General features: G+C 39.3%; 1 protein-coding gene across 5 annotated transcripts in view; it reads left to right on the forward strand.

Moving 5' to 3' along the window:
• The window catches only part of LOC141500161 (transmembrane protein 182-like), a 266,580-nt gene that overhangs the window by 128,490 nt on the left and 118,462 nt on the right, over positions 1-19,628 (forward strand). Inside the window, exon 11 of one of the 5 annotated variants that reach the window (XR_012471855.1) lies at positions 5,204-5,348. The exons of the other annotated variants lie outside the window; for them this stretch is intronic. The gene's annotated coding sequence lies outside the window, so the exon portion shown is untranslated. Of the gene's footprint in view, positions 1-5,203; positions 5,349-19,628 lie in introns of those variants that run through there. 5 annotated transcript variants of the gene reach the window in all.

Consider the following 19,628-nt stretch of genomic DNA (forward strand, 5'->3'; position numbering starts at 1 on the left):
GCCCTGGAGTCAGGAGGACCTGAGTTCAAAGCCGGCCTCAGACACTTAGTAATTACCTAGCTGTGTGGCCTTGGGCAAGCCACTTTACCCCATTGCCTTGCAGAAACCTAAGAAAAAAATAGATTGGTCTGTGATGATCTAAGATACTTATTACAGAGTAGTCAATTTGTGGTTCTTTGGGATTAAAAGCCAAGAGCAAACTGATCACTTGGGAGATGAACCAGGAGGTACGATGAGTTTGTCTAGCAGATACTTGGTTACACTAATTTGATGAGGTCCAACTAGGTGGCACAGTGGATAGATAGAGTGTTGAACCTAAAGTAAGGTAGAATGAAATTCCAATTTCACCCGACATTGGCTAATGGTGTGACTCTGGGCACGTCACTAACCTATACCTCTCTTCTATAAAATGAGGATAATAATGATATCTACCTTGCAGGGTTGTTGAGAAGATGAAATGAGATAATAATTGTAAAATATTATATATAAATTTTAGCTATCATCATTTTTTTTCCTTACTGTCATGATACAGAGTATGCCAGGAGAAGAGATTTACTTGTAAGAAATAATCATTTTTCTCCAGCTCCAGTGGTCAAAACTCTAGAGATGAGAGTGATCTTAAGGATCAACTGTTCCTTTGTAATTTCTGGGAAGTGGCCAAATAGAATACTTTGGAGTCAGGAAGACCGGAGTCAGGAAGAACTGAGTTCAAATCCAGTTGCAGAGACTTACTAGCTGTGTGACCCTGTGCAAGTCACTTAAACCTATGCCTCAGTTTTTTCAAATGTAAAGAGAGGATAATAACACCTGCCTCCCAGAGTTGTTGTGATGATCAAATGACACAATATTTGTAAAGTATTTATCACAATGCCTGACATAGTTTCACTTCTGGGTGACCAGATGAGGGAGCTATTTGTCCTTGAGTAGAGGAGATTTTTGGGCTGTGTGTGTGTGTGTGTGTGTGTGTGTGTGTGTGTGTGTGTGTGTGTGTGTGTCTGTGTGTGTGTCTGTGTGTGTGGTGTATATTTATGTATGCGTATGTGTATTATGTTGGCCCAGGGAAAGGGAGGTGGAATGAGATAGACATGCTGGCATGCTTTGCTTTCCTTTCACTGTAATGTTCCAAGCTTCATTTTCAAAAACTTCTGCTTAGTATACATATGAATAGCTTAGCCGGGTATCTTGGCGAGTGTTCGGAGTCCATTAACAAATATTTGTGTGTGTCAGTCAAAGGCCGACTTTTTGACCATTGGATGAGTTTAACCATAGTGGGCATTGCCAAAGTGCTATTCAGGCAGGAGGTCCTTGGCATTGGAATGACCCGACCTTAACAAAGGGGATATAGAAAATTTGCCCTCACTTAGCTAGAGAAGGCAGTGAGAGCTGAATATTTCAGACAGAATGGCAATTCCGAACACTGGCAATTTTTCTTGGGATTTCCTATTGTCCATTCTCTGTTGGTTTGTTTTTAGTGATTGTACTTCTGAAAACGATGGCGTTTAGACTTTGCTTGGAAACCAAGGGATGCCTGTTTTGTTTTGTTTTGTTTTTCTGAGAGAAAGCTGGGATTTTGTTTTCAAAAAGTAACCTTTCCACGTTTTAGATGTTAAAGCATACTGGTTAAGTGGCCATTTTCGTAAATAGGCCCTGAAACCCAATTGGGTTTGCTTTTTATCCCTGGGCTCATTAAATTGAAGGGTTCTCACTTCCATCTCCCCAAGTTTAGTCTTAGTTACTGGGGTGAGCAAGGGATGGGAGTCCAAATATTCTTCCCCCTGCCAGCTTGCCACTGGAGAGAAATGCTAACCATTTGGGTTAAGGCATTATGTTGCCGGATGGGTGGGATTCTACTAAAATTTTAGTATCTTCTAGGGGAGATGCAACCTGGAGGAATGGATAGAGATGGTTGATCGTGGATTTTGAAGTAGGAGGGATATTTGAGATCACTGACTACAAGCCCCTTTTCTAGATAGAAGAGGAAAGTGAGGTCTCATGAGGTACCATGACATTACTGAAGGGTGCGTGGATAGTAAGTGGCTGAGCAGGCATCGGAGTCAGTGAGAGAGGGTTGGCTGTGGATCCACATTTTGTATCTGATTCCTATGAACTGGGTGACTCCTGGGAAGCTCTTGAAGCTCTCAGTTGATCCAGACACCAAGATAGAGAGGAGTTACAGTTGGGTGGCAGCATTGGTAACTGGCAGTTCCCTACCTGGAGACACCTAGGTGGCTACGATTCTAGACTCGAGACACAGGAAGTTCTGAATTCAAATCCTCCCTCAGACACACTGCTATGCCATTCATTTACTAGTTATGAAACTCTGAGCAAGTCAAATTAGCCTCTTTCAACCTTACCTGCAAAAAGGACTTAGTAATAGCACCAATCTGATAGGGTTGTTGAGGCAATCAAAGGAGATAATATATGAAAAGTTCTTTGGAAATGTTATTATTATTGTATGTTGTTATTATATATTCATTTATTATCATCATCACATGGCAGCTGGTTGAAGTAGTAGATAGAGGGTTCTGCCCAAAGTCAGGAAGATCTGAGTTCAAATTTGACCTTACACACTTACTAGCTATGTGACCTTGGACAAGTCATTTAACCCTGACTGTCTCACATCCAGGGGCCTCTGCAGGCTTCCTGATTCCTATCAGGCCCTGGACCCAGATGGCTCCAGAGGAGTAAGTGATGCTGGGGACTTAGCACAATCTCCCTCACTCAAATCCAATTCATATGCTTGTCATGGTATCACCTCCCTGATGTAGTGGTCTGTTTCAAGAAAAGGACAAGCATCATAATTATATGAGTCTGGCAAGTCACTTAACCCTGGTTGCCTCAGTTTCCTCATCTGTAAAACGAGTTCAAGAAGGACATGGCAGAGCACTCCACTATCTTTGCCAAGATAACCCCTAAAAAGGGGGTCATGAAGAGTTGGACATGACTGAAAAACAACTGAATGAAAACAAATCCTTACCACACTATTCATTTTCACTTTTCTGTCAAAAGAAGAATCAAAACAAGTTCCATAGGCAGCCTAGAACCATGGAGTCACCACCTATGGACCTTAGGGATAACCTTGTCCAATTCCCCCATTGTGTAAGTGTGGAACCTGACGTCCATAGATAATAAATATTAGGCCTGGCATTCCAGGTCATACATGATCTAACTCAGCTATCAGTTCAGGTCTCCTGACTTCTGCCTCCAGAGGATTTGCCCCACTCTGCCTGTGTCCTCCCCTGATATTGTCTCAGCATGGATCATTAGTATCACTTAATAAGATCCTGAATGGAAGAGACACAGAACAGAGAAGTCTTGATGGAAGAGAGAGGGTAGAGCAACACAGGGTTTCTTAACCTCTTTTATATACACTGAACCCTCCTCGGCAGCCTCAGCAGGGAAGTCCTTGGATCCCTTCTCAAGGTCATTTTTCTAAATAATTGAAGGCAATGCTCATTTTCAGTTTATTGTTGTAGTTCATTCCAATTCTTTGTGACCCCCAAAGATCCTGGAGTGGTTTGCCATGTCCTTCTTTTTTTTTTAGGGCCATGTCCTTCTTGAGCTCATTTTACAGATAAGGAAACTGAGGCAAACAAGGTAAAGTGACTTGTCCAGGATCACACAGCTAGGAAGTATCTAAGGTCAGACTTGAACTCATTAAGATGAGTCTTCCTGACTCCAGGCCCGATGCTCTGTTTACTGTGCCAGTGAACTATCCTTTTTATTATATTGGTACAGCCCAGTCATGCACAACTAAAATCTCTCCAGTTATTGGAACTCAGTAAGAAGAGTTTTCTAACTCCAGGCCCAGCATGCACACCATCCATTGTGCCACCCACCTACCCTTAAATTTTAATTAGTGTTTAATGAAAGTAGAGATATAATTTTATTGCCCTTCCAAATTCATAGAACTGAAATCTACCCTAGAAACCCCAAAGGGTCTAGGAAGCTCAGGTTAAAAACCCCTGGAATAGAACATTCTCTGGAGGTAAGGAGGTCATCATGGGAGGGGGAAGAAATCTTCAGCTGCCAGGAACATTGGGATAATGGGGAAGGTGATGATAAAAGGGGAACGTGGTTGTCAAAAGGGATCTGGAGAAACACCAAGGACAAACCATTACGGACCTACCAAATCTTCCCAGGAACAGCCTCACTTTTAATTTTTTACTTGTAAACGGTTACTCAGTTGAAGTCTGCACTGGCCTTTACACCCTTATCTTAAAACTATTTCCAGTGATTGAGTTATGGATCACATTTGTAAAATCAAAGAAAAATGGAAGAAAACTTGACTTGGCTGTGTTTACACTATTTAAAGAGCAGGAATGATGCACATTGCTGTTATATTTTGTTGTGATTATGCACACATTTAAAAGTCTCTATTTCCTCTAGTGCCAGTGAAGTATTTGATGAGATAAATCCCTAAAGGATGTTTAGAAAGGGGGAAAAGATCGCTCCTTAAGGAAACCTTCAATGATTGCTTTTAACAATTTAAAATTTTAAAATATGCTGAGTTCTTTAGGAAAGGCAATTTGAGCATCTCAACAATTATTAAGGAAGCTTATTGACTCAGGCTTCTTATCTTTTTTTTTTAAAATTCATTTCTCATACTTCTCCCTCAATCATAGATTTTGTAGAATGAGTTGATCAACGCTGATTACAATTATGGTTCTTTTCTGAAAAGGGGATGATAACTTGAATTGGTCCATTCTGTGCACCTAGCCTTTGATTTTTTAATAGTGATTAAAAAAAAGCCTGGCTTATTTAAATGCAAATAAATAAGAAAATGAGCAATATTACATGGAAAGCCTGACCCTAATAATAAGAACACTGTATGCTTCACTAGACTATTAATTATGCTGTTACCATTTATTGTAAACTGTAATTTTTAGAAGAAGCCCGTTCTTTCTGTTTCATGGTAGCATTGAATCAGACAATCATAAATTGTTTGATTGGAAGGGACCTTGGAAAACATCAACTTCAACATCAATTTGCTATTATCCTGCCTCTCTGTCCTCTCTTGCACAGCCAAACTCCTTGAAAATGCTGTCTATACTTGGAGGCTTCCCTTCCTCTCACTCTCTTCTATAGCATCTGGGTTCGGATTTCTGACCCCATCATTTAATCAAAACTGCCTGCTCCAAAGTTGCCGATGTTCTCTCAAATGCCAGATTTGATGGTCTCTTCCTTCTTGACCTCTCTCTAGGATTCGACATTGTTGACCACCTTCTCCTTGTGGATGATCTCTCTTGAGGTTTTGTTGACACTTCTCTCTTCTGATTCTCCTCCTGCCTGTTCACAGACTTATCTACAAACTTATTTTGCCCACATTAGAAAGTAAGCTCCCTGAGTTACAGGTAATGTTTCACTTTTGTCTTTGTATCTCCAACTGTTAGCATAACTTCTGGCAAAAGGGTACTTAATACATGTTTGGTGATTGATTAGGTGACTTGGCCAAAGTCACATAGGTGGTAAAATCAAGATTTGAGCCTAGTCTTCTGACATCTTATCCAGAGAAGATGAATATGACAATGCTTTGACAATCATTAAGAGCTAGAGAGGGACCATTGTCCCAATTAATAACCCAGTCAAGGATTATTGTTTAATGATGATGATAAGCAAAAGCCTGGCATGGATGCCTGTAGCAATTTTGTTTTGATCCAAGAATTAGAAAAAAAATTAACCTTTCCAAGACATCATTTTCACTTGTTCCCTTCTCCTCTCCAAATCTCTCCAGAAATTTACCAAAAATTGAAAAAACCCCTCTCTCTCATGATACACAAAATCAACAAAATCAAATCCATATATGAGCCATAACCAGAAATGAAAATGTTATTTTTAACTTCATGTGCATCACCACTGAATAGAATGCTTTATCAAAAGCCCTTTGGAGGTCAGTGATTGGCTGTGGCATTGTTCAGAGTTCATGAAACTTACAAAGTTTTGATGTTTTCAGGTTTGTATGTTTGCTTTATTTTTACAAAATTAGTCATTGTTTGAATTGTTCACCTGTGCCTGCTCACTTTACTCTGTCTTGTTGTTTAGTCATGTCTGACTATTGCACACCAATGCTGTCCACAGGGCAAAGAAACTGGCGTGGTTTGCCATTTCCTTCTTCAGTGGATTAAGGCAAACCAAGATTGTGACTTGCCTAGGGTCATACAAATAGGATCTGAGGTTGGATTTGAACTCAGATCTTCCTGACTCCAGGTCCTATACTCTCTCCACTGAGTCACCTAGCTGCCTCCTTACTATGCATAAATCCCCTATAAATATTCCCAGGTTTCCTGGAATTCATATTTTTTGTAATATCTCATGGCACAATAATAATGCAGTAATTAATATACCATAAATCATTTACTTATTTCTCAAAAGATAGGTATCTGTATTTTCCATCATATGTGTGTATGTGTATGTGTGTATGTGTGTGTCTGTGTGCGTGTGTCTGTGTGTGTATGTGCATATGAGTCTTTTCCCATTCCCTTTGATCTCTTTGAAATATCAGCCTAGTAGTGATATCAGTGGCTCAAAGGGTTTCACAGTGTAATACTTTGTTGGGTGTGGATCTAAATTGTTTCCAGAATGATGGGATCATTTCAGTGCTCTATATCTTCCTTCATTGCCTCCCCTCTCCTCCCTTAGCCCCCAACAACTTTCATTTTCCTTTTTTGTCAATGTTGGGTATGGGACGGATTTTCAGAGATGCTTTAATTTGCAATTCTTTGGCAATTTTTTTTAGAATATTTTTTGTGTGGCAGTTGATAGCTTGAATTTCTTTGTTTGAAATTTATTATATATATTATATATAAATATATAAAATTATATATTAAAATAAATTTATTATATAAATATGTATTAAATCACTTATAACATTTTTTTATACCATTTGATCATGTATCAGTTAGGGAATGGCTATTATACAGTGGATAGAGCACTAGGTCTGGAGTCAGGAAGACTCATCTTCCTGAGTTCAAATCTGACCTCAGACACTTACCAGTTGTATGACTCTGGACAATTCCATTAAACCTGTGTGCCACAATTTCTCATCTATAAAATGAGCTGGAGAAGGAAATGGCAAACCATTCCAGTCATTATCTTTGCCAAGAACATCCTCAAGTAGGGTCTGTACCAAGAGTACGACATGACTGAAATTACAGAACAGCAACTATATGCTTATGTGTTTAAATAAATCCCTTACACATATTAAGAATGAGATCTTTATCAAGAAAACTTACTGTAAACATTCCCCTCATTTGCTGTTTTCTATTTAATTTTAGTTGTATTGGTTTTATTTATGCCCAAACTATTTAGTTATATGTAATCAGAATTTTTCATTTTTCCTCTTCTGTGATCCTCTCCAACCCTTATTTGGTTATGAGATCTTCTATCGGAACATCTGAAAGGAATGTTTTTGCTTGGTGTTTCTGATTTATGCAGTGACCTCATATAAAAGTCATTTAGCAATTCACAGCTTGTTGTTGCAGATAGTACTGGTATAAACCTTATTTCAGCCTCACTGTCCAGTTTTTCTACCAGTTTTTCACTAGTAGAAGTGGGTTTTGAGTTTATTAAGCACTAGGCTATTAGGTTTGTTTGCTTTTGTATGTTGGATCACTAATCTATTCTATTGATCTATTACTGTTTTTTTTTTTTAGTTTTTTGCAAGATAATGGGGTTAAGTGGCTTGCCCAAGGCCACACAGCTAGGTAATTATTAAGTGTCTGAGGCTGGATTTGAACTCAGATACTCCTGACTCCAGGGCCATTGCTCTACCCACTGTGCCACCTAGCCTCCCTGATCACTGTTTTTTTTAATCAGAATCAAATCATTTTTATGGTTGCTACTCTATATTATAATTTGAGATCCAATACAGCTGGGCCTCACTTACCCCCATTATTTCCTTTGAGATTCTTGACCTTTCATTATTCCAGATGAATTTCATTTTTAATTTTCTGGCTCTATAAAGTAATCCTTTGTAATTTTGATTGGTATGGCACTGAACAAATAAATTCATTTAAGTAACATGGTCATTTTTATTATATTCACTTAGCATATCCATCAGTAATTATTATTTCCCCAATTATTTAGGTCTGTCTTTAGTTTCAAGATTGTTTTTATAGTTGTATTCATATAGTTCCTTTATGTATATCGATATGCATTTCATATGCTTTGTAAATATTTTAAATAGAATTTCTTTTTCTATTTTTCTGCTGTGTTTTTGGGTGATGCACAGAAATGCTTCTAATTTTTGTAGGTTTCTTTTATATCTTGCTGAAGTCAGGTTTCAAATAAATTTTTTAGTGTCTCTTGAGAGTTCTCTAAGAAAATCATCCTATCATAGGCAAAAGTGAACATTTTCTTTCTGCTTTGGCCCATACTTATTGCCTCACTATTTTTGTTTTGGCTTTTGCTTACCTCATTACTATTGTGCTAAAAATATTAGATATAGCAAATGGTGGTGGTGGTAATGAACATCTTTACTTTCCTTCTGCTCTTGGAAAAGCTTCTGGCTTACCCATTACATATAGGGCTGACTTTTTATTTTAGATAAATACTACTTATCATATTAAGGAAAAATTCAATTGTTCCTAAGGTTTCATGTGTGTGTGTGTATGGTTTTTGTGTGTGTGTGTGTGTGTGTGTGTGTGTGTGTGTGTGTGTGTGTGTTTTAGAGAAATGGATGTTGTATTTTGTCAAAGCCTTTTTCATCTATTGGTATAATCACAATTTTTTTATCTTCTTAATATAATCTATTTTGTTCATGGTTTCCCTAATATTGAACCAACCCTGTATTTATAGACTAAGTTCAACCCCTTCAAATGCATAATATTTTTATGTGTTGCTGAAAACTCTTTGTTAACAAAATTTTTCACTAGTATTCCTTAGAAATGTTGCTATAAGCTTTTCTTCCTCTATTTTGATGCTCCATGGTTTTGGTATTAAGACCATATTTGTATCATAGAAGGATTTAGTAGGATCCTTTATTTTCTACTTTTTGAAAATAGTTTATGTGATATTAGAATTAACTATTTCTTGAACATTTGATAGAATTCACTGGTAAATTTATCTTGTCTTCTGTTTTTTTTTCTTTGGAGTTTATGTCTTATTCAACTTCTTTTCCTGAGGTTGAGTTATTGAAATTTTCTATTTCTTGTTCTGTTAATCTAGATATTTTATATTTTGGGAGATATTTATTCATTTAATTTAATTTGACTTTATTGTCATATAGTTGTGAGACGTGATTTATAATAATTTCCTTTAGCTTCCTCATTTGATGTAATTATTTTTACATTTCATTCTGATAATTTCATCTTCCTTTTAAAAGTCAAATTGCTATTTTATTTTGCTATGTGTTTTTTAAATCCAGCTCTAAATTATTTAATTCTGTGCTATGTTTTTGCTTTTGCTTTGAGACATTCAGAATTTCTATTTTGGTATTTAGAGAAAAAGAAAACAAATAAAGTTCTGTTTAATTAAAGGCTTCTTTTCCCATGTAATATTACACACAACTTGTCTAAGTAAGATTTTGGATGCTTTTTAAAAAAATTGTAAGCCTTCAACTTTTGTGTTTTGGAATATCACCTTATAAGCTTTCCTCTCCTTTATAGTAGAGGCTGCCATATTTTGTACAATATTGACTGTGATCTATTGGGACTTGAATTCTTTCTTTCTACAATAGATTTTTCTTGACTAGAAAACTTTAGATTTTGGCTTCCTCTGAATTTTCATTCTGAGTTTTCACTCAGGAGGTAGTCAGAGGTTTCTTTCTTTTTCACTGTATTCTTTTTGGTTCTAAGAAATTTTCATTTATGATTTGTTGAAACATAGTATTGTTCAGACTTTTTAAATTTATGTCTGACTCTTTGTGACCCGTTTTGGAGTTTTCTTGGCAAAGATACTGGTTTGCCATTTCCTTCTCCAGCTCATTTTGCAGATTGATGAAACTGAGACAAACAGGGTGGGGTGCCTTGCCCAGGGTCACACAGTGTCTGAGACTTAATTTGGATTTAGGTCCTTCTGACTCCAAAGTGAGCACTCTATTCACTGTGCCACCTAGTTGCATGCTGAAATACAGTGCTCAGGCTTTATTTTTTGTCATAGTTTTTGGATAACCTTATGATTCTTAGATTATTTCTCTTTGACGTATTTTCTAGGTCAGTTTTCTATTTTTCTAGTCTTGGTTTTGTTCTATTATTCCTTATTGTGACATGGAGTCATTGATTTCTGTTCTGTGTCTTCTAATTTTTAAGGAGTCCATTACTTGAGTATTGCAGCTCTTGTACTGACCTCTTTCTAAGTCTTCCCTTGTTCCTCCCCCCAATGTTCTCCTTCCTTTTTCATCTCTTGTTTCATCTCTCTCAAGAATTCTTATGGATCTTGTTGAAAAGTTAGGCCTATAAATGATCCTCTGCCAGTAGTTGCTCTGGGCTTATTCTTTTCTTATAGTTTTGTGTCTTGGATCCATAAAATTTCTCTATCATTAGTGTCTTTTTCCATTTTTTCTTGTCTCTAGACTTACTTAATTGAGACTTTTGTTGGAGCCAGGCCCCGACTGCTTCTATACTCTTGGGTAAAATGGGGGAACCATTATTTCATCACATTCTGGGTTGTCTTAGGTTTTATGGCAGGCCTTTAAATTCCCCTTTTGAATCTGTGCTGGCAGGTCTCAGGTGATGAAACACTGTCGTGTCATCAGGAGTTTGAGTGACTCCTGTCCTCAAATCCAGGTCTAGGGATCCTGGAGGCATTTGGCCCCCTGGAGTTCCCTTTTCTTTCTAGGGTGCCAGAGCTCTGAGGTTTTTTGAGTGCCCTGAAACATCTTTGTTGGGGCATTCTGGTTTTTCTTCTGTGTTATCTGGGGTTGGACATAAGGGTGTCTGGCTATCTTGAAGCTTCCTTGCTATATAGAAGTCTGGTCTTATTGCTCCTTGGTACACAGATCTGCTATAGATTACACTGTCTTTGGAGTACATGTGGTCTGGACTGGGCCCCTTCCTTAGTGCCTCCAAGTTCCCAGATGTCTCCTGATGTCTTACCTGAGCTAGATGAAGCTACTTCACAGTAGTTTCTTTTTGTTTTTCTTGGTCAGTATTCGTCTTGGTGCTCTTTTTTTGGCTTTTAGTGGGAATCATGTTGTTCTGTATGTTGCCCAGAAGGCTCTAGCATTAATCTTAATGGAACAAAAGAAAGCCATGGCAAATGTTTCCATTGAATCTGCACATGGCCGAGAGATTCCTTGGAGAACAAATGCAGGAGCAAAAACACTTTGGCTGTACGTTTTTTTACTTCCAAGTGAGCCTCCTGGCAAGTCCTCAATCACTGCATCATATCTTAGGCACACTAGTGATGCTGTAATTACTTGAATCCCATGCACACCTTTCTGATTGGCCGCCTCAGTTCATGTTGACAATTTACAAATAGCTCTGGTAAGTGCAGGCCTGCCGTAATGTGAGGAGTAGCAGTAGCTGCATGGTAATTAATCACAGCCATCAACCCGCCTCTGAGAGAGGCTTATAGCAGCTTTTAATGTGTGTTTGGATAATTGGAAGTTACAGCAGTGGTATAGGGTCCCAGCTGAATATCAGCTACCACCAAGAAAAAGCCCTCACCATTTTCCTCCAGCAGGTTCATTTTTAAATGAGGAGATATTTTTTTAGATCTTTTTCCACTTTCAGTTTCTAAAAGGTTTCAAGACTCTGCCGTAGGTTTTGTTTTTAACCTCACAAATGGAAAGGTTTGGGACATTGTTCCATTTTTTTATTTGGTATTTGCCTTTCTCTGACTTGATTGTAGCCTCCCCTAGGCTGAGAGGTACCGTGGAATGCATTGGGTCTTGTGGCTCCTTGACAGAAGCCATTTTTCGTGCCTGTCTGGTGGATTGTAAAGGGATATTTATGTCCATTATGCATAAAGTCTTTGTAATATTCTCAGAATGTAATCACCAGAAAGTCTGAGACAGTGACCACCCCCACCATGAAATACCATCTTGGATTTGGGCCACTTTCATTAAGTTTCAAGAACCTGGCTCCCACGGCAACTCCCTTCTTTTCCTGGCCCCCATTCACAGTCTTGGAAGGATGGATTGTTGTCTTCAGAAATGACATCACTAAGGGGGCAGCACCTAGTCAACAGATGATAAATACAGACCCTCGCTACCTTAATGACTAATGGGGTTAAATCAAGAGTCGGGAACAGGGCAGAGAATTCCCAAAGCTGGCACTGGTATATTCAATGGCAAAATAACCCATGTATTCTACATTGTCAATGGCACTTTTATGAGCAGGAATTTGGCCATAATTCAAGGGAAGAATTATCCCAGGTCCCAAAATGACTTGGTTCTTAGGGGTTACTACATTAATAACATTCTTCCAGCAAGAAATGGAAACATAAAGACAAAATTTATAACATCCTCCCAACATGCCACTTTGCAAGAAACTTTGAAAAGAAAACAAGGTAAGCAGGGAACCTTGCTTAGAGAGATTTGGTAGGGACTCAGCCACTTTCCTGCCTGGGCACAGGCATTTAATATAGTTGGTACTTTCCCAGCTTCTAGATTATTCCTGTTTCTTTGGTGTACATTTTCTCTCCATGAGCACTTAATTACATGCAAAACCTTGTTTTTGTTCAGGCTTTGGTGAACACAGCTTGCCAATGTGGGGATTTGATGATCTCTCTGGAAAAATAATCACATGTTTTTCAATTGATGTTCGAAGCTTTCTTACAAATAGTCCTGAAAGCATTCTTCTTGATGTGTGTTTTTCCTGTTTCAGCAAAGCTGATGTCCAAGGAGGCTCAGCAGATGTTCAGTGGTTCCTGACGCAGGTGAAGGAAAACTCATTTCTTTCATCCTATTCATTTCTAGGCTTTGAAAAATCTGGCAGCCTAAATTCTCAGAATAAAATAGCCTTGGAGATGCAGTTTGATACTGAGATGGGAATGCTATGTTTCTAAACTGTACATACTCCTGCAGTGCTCCGGGCTTTACAGTGAGTTTTTCCTCCATCCTGATTCTCTTCTCCCTCATGTCCATTGCATGAAAACTCCCTTCCCAAGAATACATTTGTCCCAGCTAGGTACAAGAAGAAAAGTTGCTGCTTGAACTAATTTATACTAAGGTGTGAATGACTGACAACTCCCTTTTCATTTACTCTAGGGATCAAGCATGTCTCTAAAGATGATACTTTTAAATTAAGTGGATGCTCAGTTGAAATTGAAGCATTGCTGTTCAGTGAAATGGGGTAGGGTTCGAAGGGAACTCTGAAGTACATTAACAGGTAACTTGACTTCGCTGTCCACCTGAAAGGATAAGGAATTGGTATGGTCTACAATCAAGTTACAGTTAATTTCTAAAGGATAATTTAATCTAGTTAAATTATAGGTAGGACCAACTATCTAATTCCTGTTGGGCTAACATAATTTTTAAAAAAATATAATGATGCTCACTCAGAAAAGGGGGGAAAATCAAACATGGAGGGAGGAGCTATTGAAGCCAAAGATAGATGAGGTGATGGTAGGGGAATACCCAGTGACTTGAAAGAAGTTCAAGGCTCTTGATTCACATGAGTTATATCCCTGTATACTGAAAGAACTTGCAGATGTAATCACAGAGCCTCCATCATAAATCTCTGAAGAAACTTAAAAATGGGAGAGATGCCAGGAAACTGGAGATGGACAGATGTGGTCTCAGTTTTCAGGAAGGGGGTACAAGGTGGAATCCTAAAATTACATAATGGTAAGCTTAATATTATCTCTGAACAAATCATAGGATGTATCATAAAAGCCTCAGGATTATGTACATATTGAAAGAAGGTGGCAATCACTAGGAGCCAGCATATTGTCACAAATGAAGTCCTTAAACTAATATGCTTTGATCAGGTGATTAGCCTGGTTGTTCAAAGGAATTCACTGGGGGAGTGGTACAGAGGATTCAGCTTAGACTAGAAGACTGCAGAAATCCCTTCCCATGCTAAAATTCTGAGATTCTATGAATGTCATAGAATTGCCAAACATACATGCAGACATATGTATACATTTCTATTTCTATATCATGTGTCCATTTTAATTTCACATGCATACACATATGTATATATGTATAATAGTAATGTTTGTCCTTCATTCTTGAAGAAGACCATGTCATCAGGGAGGTGATGATGACAAGCACGTGAATTGGATTGGAGTGAGGGGGTGCTGGGCTGAGTCACCAGCTTCACTTTCTTCTCCAGAGCCATCTGGGTCCAGTGGCCAGATAGGAATTAGGATGACTGGATATGACCCTTCTACATATGTATGATATGTACATTTTTATTTCAGTGAGGTTTTTGTCAAAATGTCACAATAGGCTTGTAAACAAGAGGGAAAAATAGTTGCCAGTCAGCAGTTATTAAACACTTACTATGTACCCAGGATGGGGAGAGAAAATGATAAACCACTCTATTATATTTGCTAAGAAAAGCCCAAATGGGGTCACCAAGAGTCAGACATGATTGAAACACCTCAATAAACACCTCAAACAAGTGTTGGGCATAGAAAGTTAGGGAAAAGACAGTCCCTGCCTTCCAGGAAATCCCATTCTCATGAAGGAGGCATCTATGTACAAAGAAAACACAGGATAAATTGGAGATAAACAACAGAAGGAATTTATCAGTATTAAGAGGAATTAAGGGAAAAAACTCACAGAAAATTGGGTTTTAGCTGAGAACTAAAGGAATTCTGGGAAGCTAGAAAGTAGAGAAAAGGAGCACAGTCGCAGAAGAAGACCTGGAGTCAGAAGATTTGTATTGTGGGAATACTAGCTAGGAGGCTGGCGACTCTGGCAGAGTTCATCGGAAGAGAGAAGGTATAAGAAGATTGCAAAGACAGAAGGGGGTGAGCTTACAAAAGAATTTAAATATTAAACTTTTGATTGTATATTTGATCCTGGAGGTTATACATAGTTTGTTAGAGTTGATCTAAAATGATCATGTGTGGAACATGGTCAGATCAGCACTTTAGGAAGATGATTTTTACAGAAGGTGGACTGGAGTAGGGAAAGACTAGAGACTGGGAGACTAAGCAACAAGCTATTGCAATAGTCCAAGAATAAGGTGATGGGGGCATAGACCAGGGATAAAGTAGTGTCAGAGGAGAGAAGTGGGCACATGAGAGAGATGTTATAAATACAAAATGGACTGGACTTGGCAACAGATGGGAGTAAGGCCGAATGATTTCAGGCTGGCACTTAGATTGTCAGTCTAGGTGACTGGGATTATGGTGTACATGTGACCATTAAAGTTTGGAAGTATGGAGGAAGAACTTGGAAGGAAAGACAATGAATTCCTTTTTGAACATGATGAGTTTAAGATGACTGGGATGTTCAGTTCAAAATATCTGATAAGCAGTTGAAGATGGAAGACTGCAGGTCAGTAGAGATTAGGACTGGATAAGCAGATTTATGAATCATCAGCATAGCAATGTTAATTGAATCCCTGGGAGTAAATGAGATCATCAAGTGAAATAGTATAATGAGAGAAGAGAAGGTGGCTCAGGATGGGGTCCTGGTGGACTTCCACTGCTGTGTTCATGAGATGGATGAAGAACTGGCAAAGGAGATCATTGAGTGATCAGGTAGGAGGATAACCAGCCTAGAACAGTGGTGTGAAAAATAAGAGAAGAAAGTATCAAGGAAAAGAGAGTGATAGCATCGGAGATTACCAAGAGGTCAAAGAATAAGGGGTGATTGAAAGAGTTCCTTGAAAACTTTGGAGAGAGCAGCTTCCATTGAATGATGAGGTCGGAAGCCAGATTGCAAAGAACTGAGAAAGAAGTGAAATGAAGTGTAGCACTAATTATTCCTTCTTTTAAAGAAGTTAACTGCAAAAGGGAAGAAGGTGATGGAATGATAGCTAGCAGGGATGGGCAGATCAAGAGGTCTTTTTGAGGATCCAAACTACATGGGCATGTTTGTAGGCAACCAAGAAGCAGCAAGTGGATAGGGAGAGTCTGAAGACAAGTGAGAAAGTGAGGTTAGTAGAGATGAGAAAATCTGCTAGAGAAGATGAAATGGAAGGGGAGCACTTGGACATGGAGACAGATTGGCCTTAGCCAGGAGTGGGGGTCACCTTTTCATGTGAGACAGGGGTGAAGGGGAGATGAAGAGGGGGGAAAATAGAAAAATAGGGAGATCTTAGTGAACAGTCTTAATTTTTTTCGGTGAAATTTGGGACATTTTTGATGTGTGTGTGTGTGTGTGTGTGTGAGAGAGAGAGAGAGAGAGAGAGAGAGAGAGAGAGAGAGAGAGAGAGGTTTGGAGAAGCCACCTTGGTGAATGAGATAGTGAGTTAGGGAGGTGTAAATGGTTTGCCCAGTTGAGATTATGTAACATAAATTTGTAGCGCCCAATAAGCATGATTTTGTGATGAGTTAGGAATGAAGGCAGCAGATAATAACAGTAATCCAAGATTGAATCTTGTAGGGCATGTTCAGTAATAAAAGTGAGGAATCAAAGGGTTCCAGAGAAGAGAACAATGTAGAATGGGATCAAGATCCATATGAGGAAAAGAGGAGAATGTGGTCAGTGCAGGGATGAAGGTCTGAGAAATAACTTAAGGGTCAAAGGATTGGGAGGCATGATGAGGACCAAAATAGGGTTTAGGATTGGAAGGCAGAGGGAGTTGTGGAATGACATCAGATTTGAATCTGACAAGGAAATTTCAGTCTTTTTGAACACATAAGTGGAGCATTTGTAGGTGATGGCAAGATTAAGGGTCTGACCATTTTTGTGTGTGACTGACATAGAGTGGAGGAATGCACTATGGGAAATGAGTAAGCTGAGGGAGTGAGAGCTCAGTGTTTGAAGAAATATCAATATGTATGTTGTAGTGCCCTAGTTCCAAGGCAGTCATGGAGGGAATAATGACTGTGAACCAGTCACTGAATTCATGGAGGAGAGAAGGGGAGTATCCTGGAGGATAGGAAGCAAGAGTGGTCAGAATACTTGATTGGTTCCTGATTGCTGATGGCCTGGAAGTAATGATGATGAGAGTAAGGATGTTTTTAACTCCTTCCCCTCCCTTTTACCAGTAAGTTGGGCAGGGTTAACTAACCAGGTACATAGGGTGAGGAGGCAGAGGTAAGACAGAGAAGAGCCTCATCTCTGATTGCAAAGGGTTAATCCCATACACCTGAGGCTTAGCTCTGCCTTACCTGCGGCCCCCTCATCCCACGTGTTGACCTGTTGACAACAGAGTGAGATGCAGCTGGGTCTGGAAGGGTGGCAACTGGAGGAAGCCAAAATTTGGAGGAAACCAGGGTTCAGCGAAAGCCTGGAGGGAAAAGTAAAAGGAGATTTCAGGTAAAAACATGTTAGTCACCCATGGAGCACACTTTCCAGGGCATCTTGGGAAAGGACCAGGAAACTTAAGAGTAGAACCCAGAGGGTTGAGAGTTGTGGGATAAGGAAGCATCAGCTTGGGCCCAGAATGACTGGGCTGGGAAGTGTATATGACCCAGGTGGGAGTTTCTTCACCTTTGGGTAAAGAGTATAGTTATCACCATCCTTAGGGTAGAGTCCCCTCAAAGCATCAGGCAGGTCTGGCTAAGGGAACAGTGAGAAGAGTTGATGGATAAGAATTTCTCTCCTTTCTCTGTATACAGACCAGGCCAGGAGACCAGCAGAGGGAGCACATTGGAGTCTATCCAGGCACAGGCAGAAAGAAATAGGCCAGGCCAAGCCAGGAGATGAGTGGAAGGAGCAGGATGTATGTTTGTTTGTACATTCAAGTGAATTAATTGAACAGTCATATTCAACAAGTGTTGATTAATGAAATGATGGAATTCCCTGACTCTGGCTGAGGATCAGGGAAATTGGTTGGGATAGATAAGATGGAGGAGAATTGGGTCCTGGGAATGGCAAATGCTCCAAGGCTTTGAAGGGTATGGCATAGAGCTGGAAAGAGATAACTGCTCTGATAGAATGCAGCTGCAGAATCATATAATCAACCTAAGGTCCAATCCCAAAGGTGTTCAGTCAACATTTGTTACCAAAGTAAGTTGAATTTATTTAGCCTTGAAAGGTTGTGGCCACATTTGGTGGACCAGGGGTTGAGAGTTCCCCTTTCAGTTATCTCACCCTTTAAAAGTGAAGACCAAATAAACTATTAACATAAATGACCAAAAATCCTGAGTAGTAATGACCTATGCTAAGTTGCTCCTAATTGGTCTTCGTGCTTCCCTGTTGTAGTCCATTGTTCACACAGCTGCCCAATGATTTGGCCTGTCTGTGTTGGACTGCTGCCCTACTACAATAAACTCGAGACTCCCAATTACCTTTGGAATTCAACATGAACTCTTCTATTTGACATTTAAAACCCTTCACAACCTGGCTCAACACACCTTTCTATTATTACTCCCCAGCTTACACAACATTCCAACCAAGCAAGCCTGTTGGCTGCTCTACAAATTCAGCATTCTGTCTCCTCCACCCCCCACACCCCCTTAGAACAGGTTTGTCCTGTACCTGGGATATTCTCCTACATCAGCCCCATCTTTCAGAGTCTCTACTTTCCTTTGGGGCCCAGCTCAAGTGCCATCTTCTATATGAACCATGTTTTGGTTTTCTCTAGTCAATAGTTTCCTTCCCTTCTGAAATCACTGTATATATTTCATATTTCCTTATCTGTATCCGAGTTATTTCACACCAAAAAAAAATGGAAACTCCTTGAAGGCAGGGACTACTGACCTTGTGAGTTTGTGTCTTCAGTCTATCTTACCTCTGCCCTTTTTTGTTATCTTTGTTTGGACTTGGTGACCTCAGTGATGTAGGGAGCTCCTGATGTGAGCCTACTTTCCAGGAAGTAGATTGTTGCCTCTTCAGACACTTGTCATCTTAAGAGGGTTGCATTTTAGCCCTGAGATGTGAAGCAACATGGCCAAGGTCATAGGCAAGTGATGTGTCAGAGTGAGACTTGAACCCAGGGCTTCTTGGCTTAGAGTATAACTCTGTATTCTCTCTGCCAGGATGCCTCTCTGTCTGGCACATAATTAATAAATGCTCATTGAAGAAAGGAAGGAATAATAATAGCTTGCTTTGATGAAGTATTTTTAGACTTGCAAAGCACTCCATATAAATTATCTTGTTTGATTTTCACAACAACTTTCGAAGGTAAGTGCTGTTGTTAATCTCATTTAACAAATGAGGAAATTGGGGCTGAGAGAAATTGTTACCTGCTTGGGTCACTCAGCCAGTAAGTGGTCTAAGGAAGAATTTTTAATTCGGGTCTTTTTGACTCCAAGTCTTATCCTGATTTAAGTAAAAGAATGTGAAGTTCTTTGAGAAAAGAAAATATATTGTTGTTATAGCTTTCTTATTCTTGTAAAGAGGTGACTAAGAATAGGCTCAGGCAACAAAGCCAGGTCAAAGTCCATTATTTGGGGCTTTAATTATGGTCTCTTCTTAGGTATGAACATCGCCACTGATTACATTCTGGCATTGATTGTGGGTGATTTGGTGGGTCAGATTGTTATATATCTGGGTTGCATGTCTTTGTAGGGGGGAAATCTAGCTGGTAGAGGTTTCAGGAGATATAAATAGAAGGTAGTGCAGGCCAGAGCCTTTGAACTCCACTTTAGTCCCCAAGGCATGATGCTTATACCAT

Source organism: Macrotis lagotis, chromosome X, assembly GCF_037893015.1.
Source record: "Macrotis lagotis isolate mMagLag1 chromosome X, bilby.v1.9.chrom.fasta, whole genome shotgun sequence".
NCBI classification, from domain to species: Eukaryota; Metazoa; Chordata; class Mammalia; order Peramelemorphia; family Peramelidae; genus Macrotis; species Macrotis lagotis.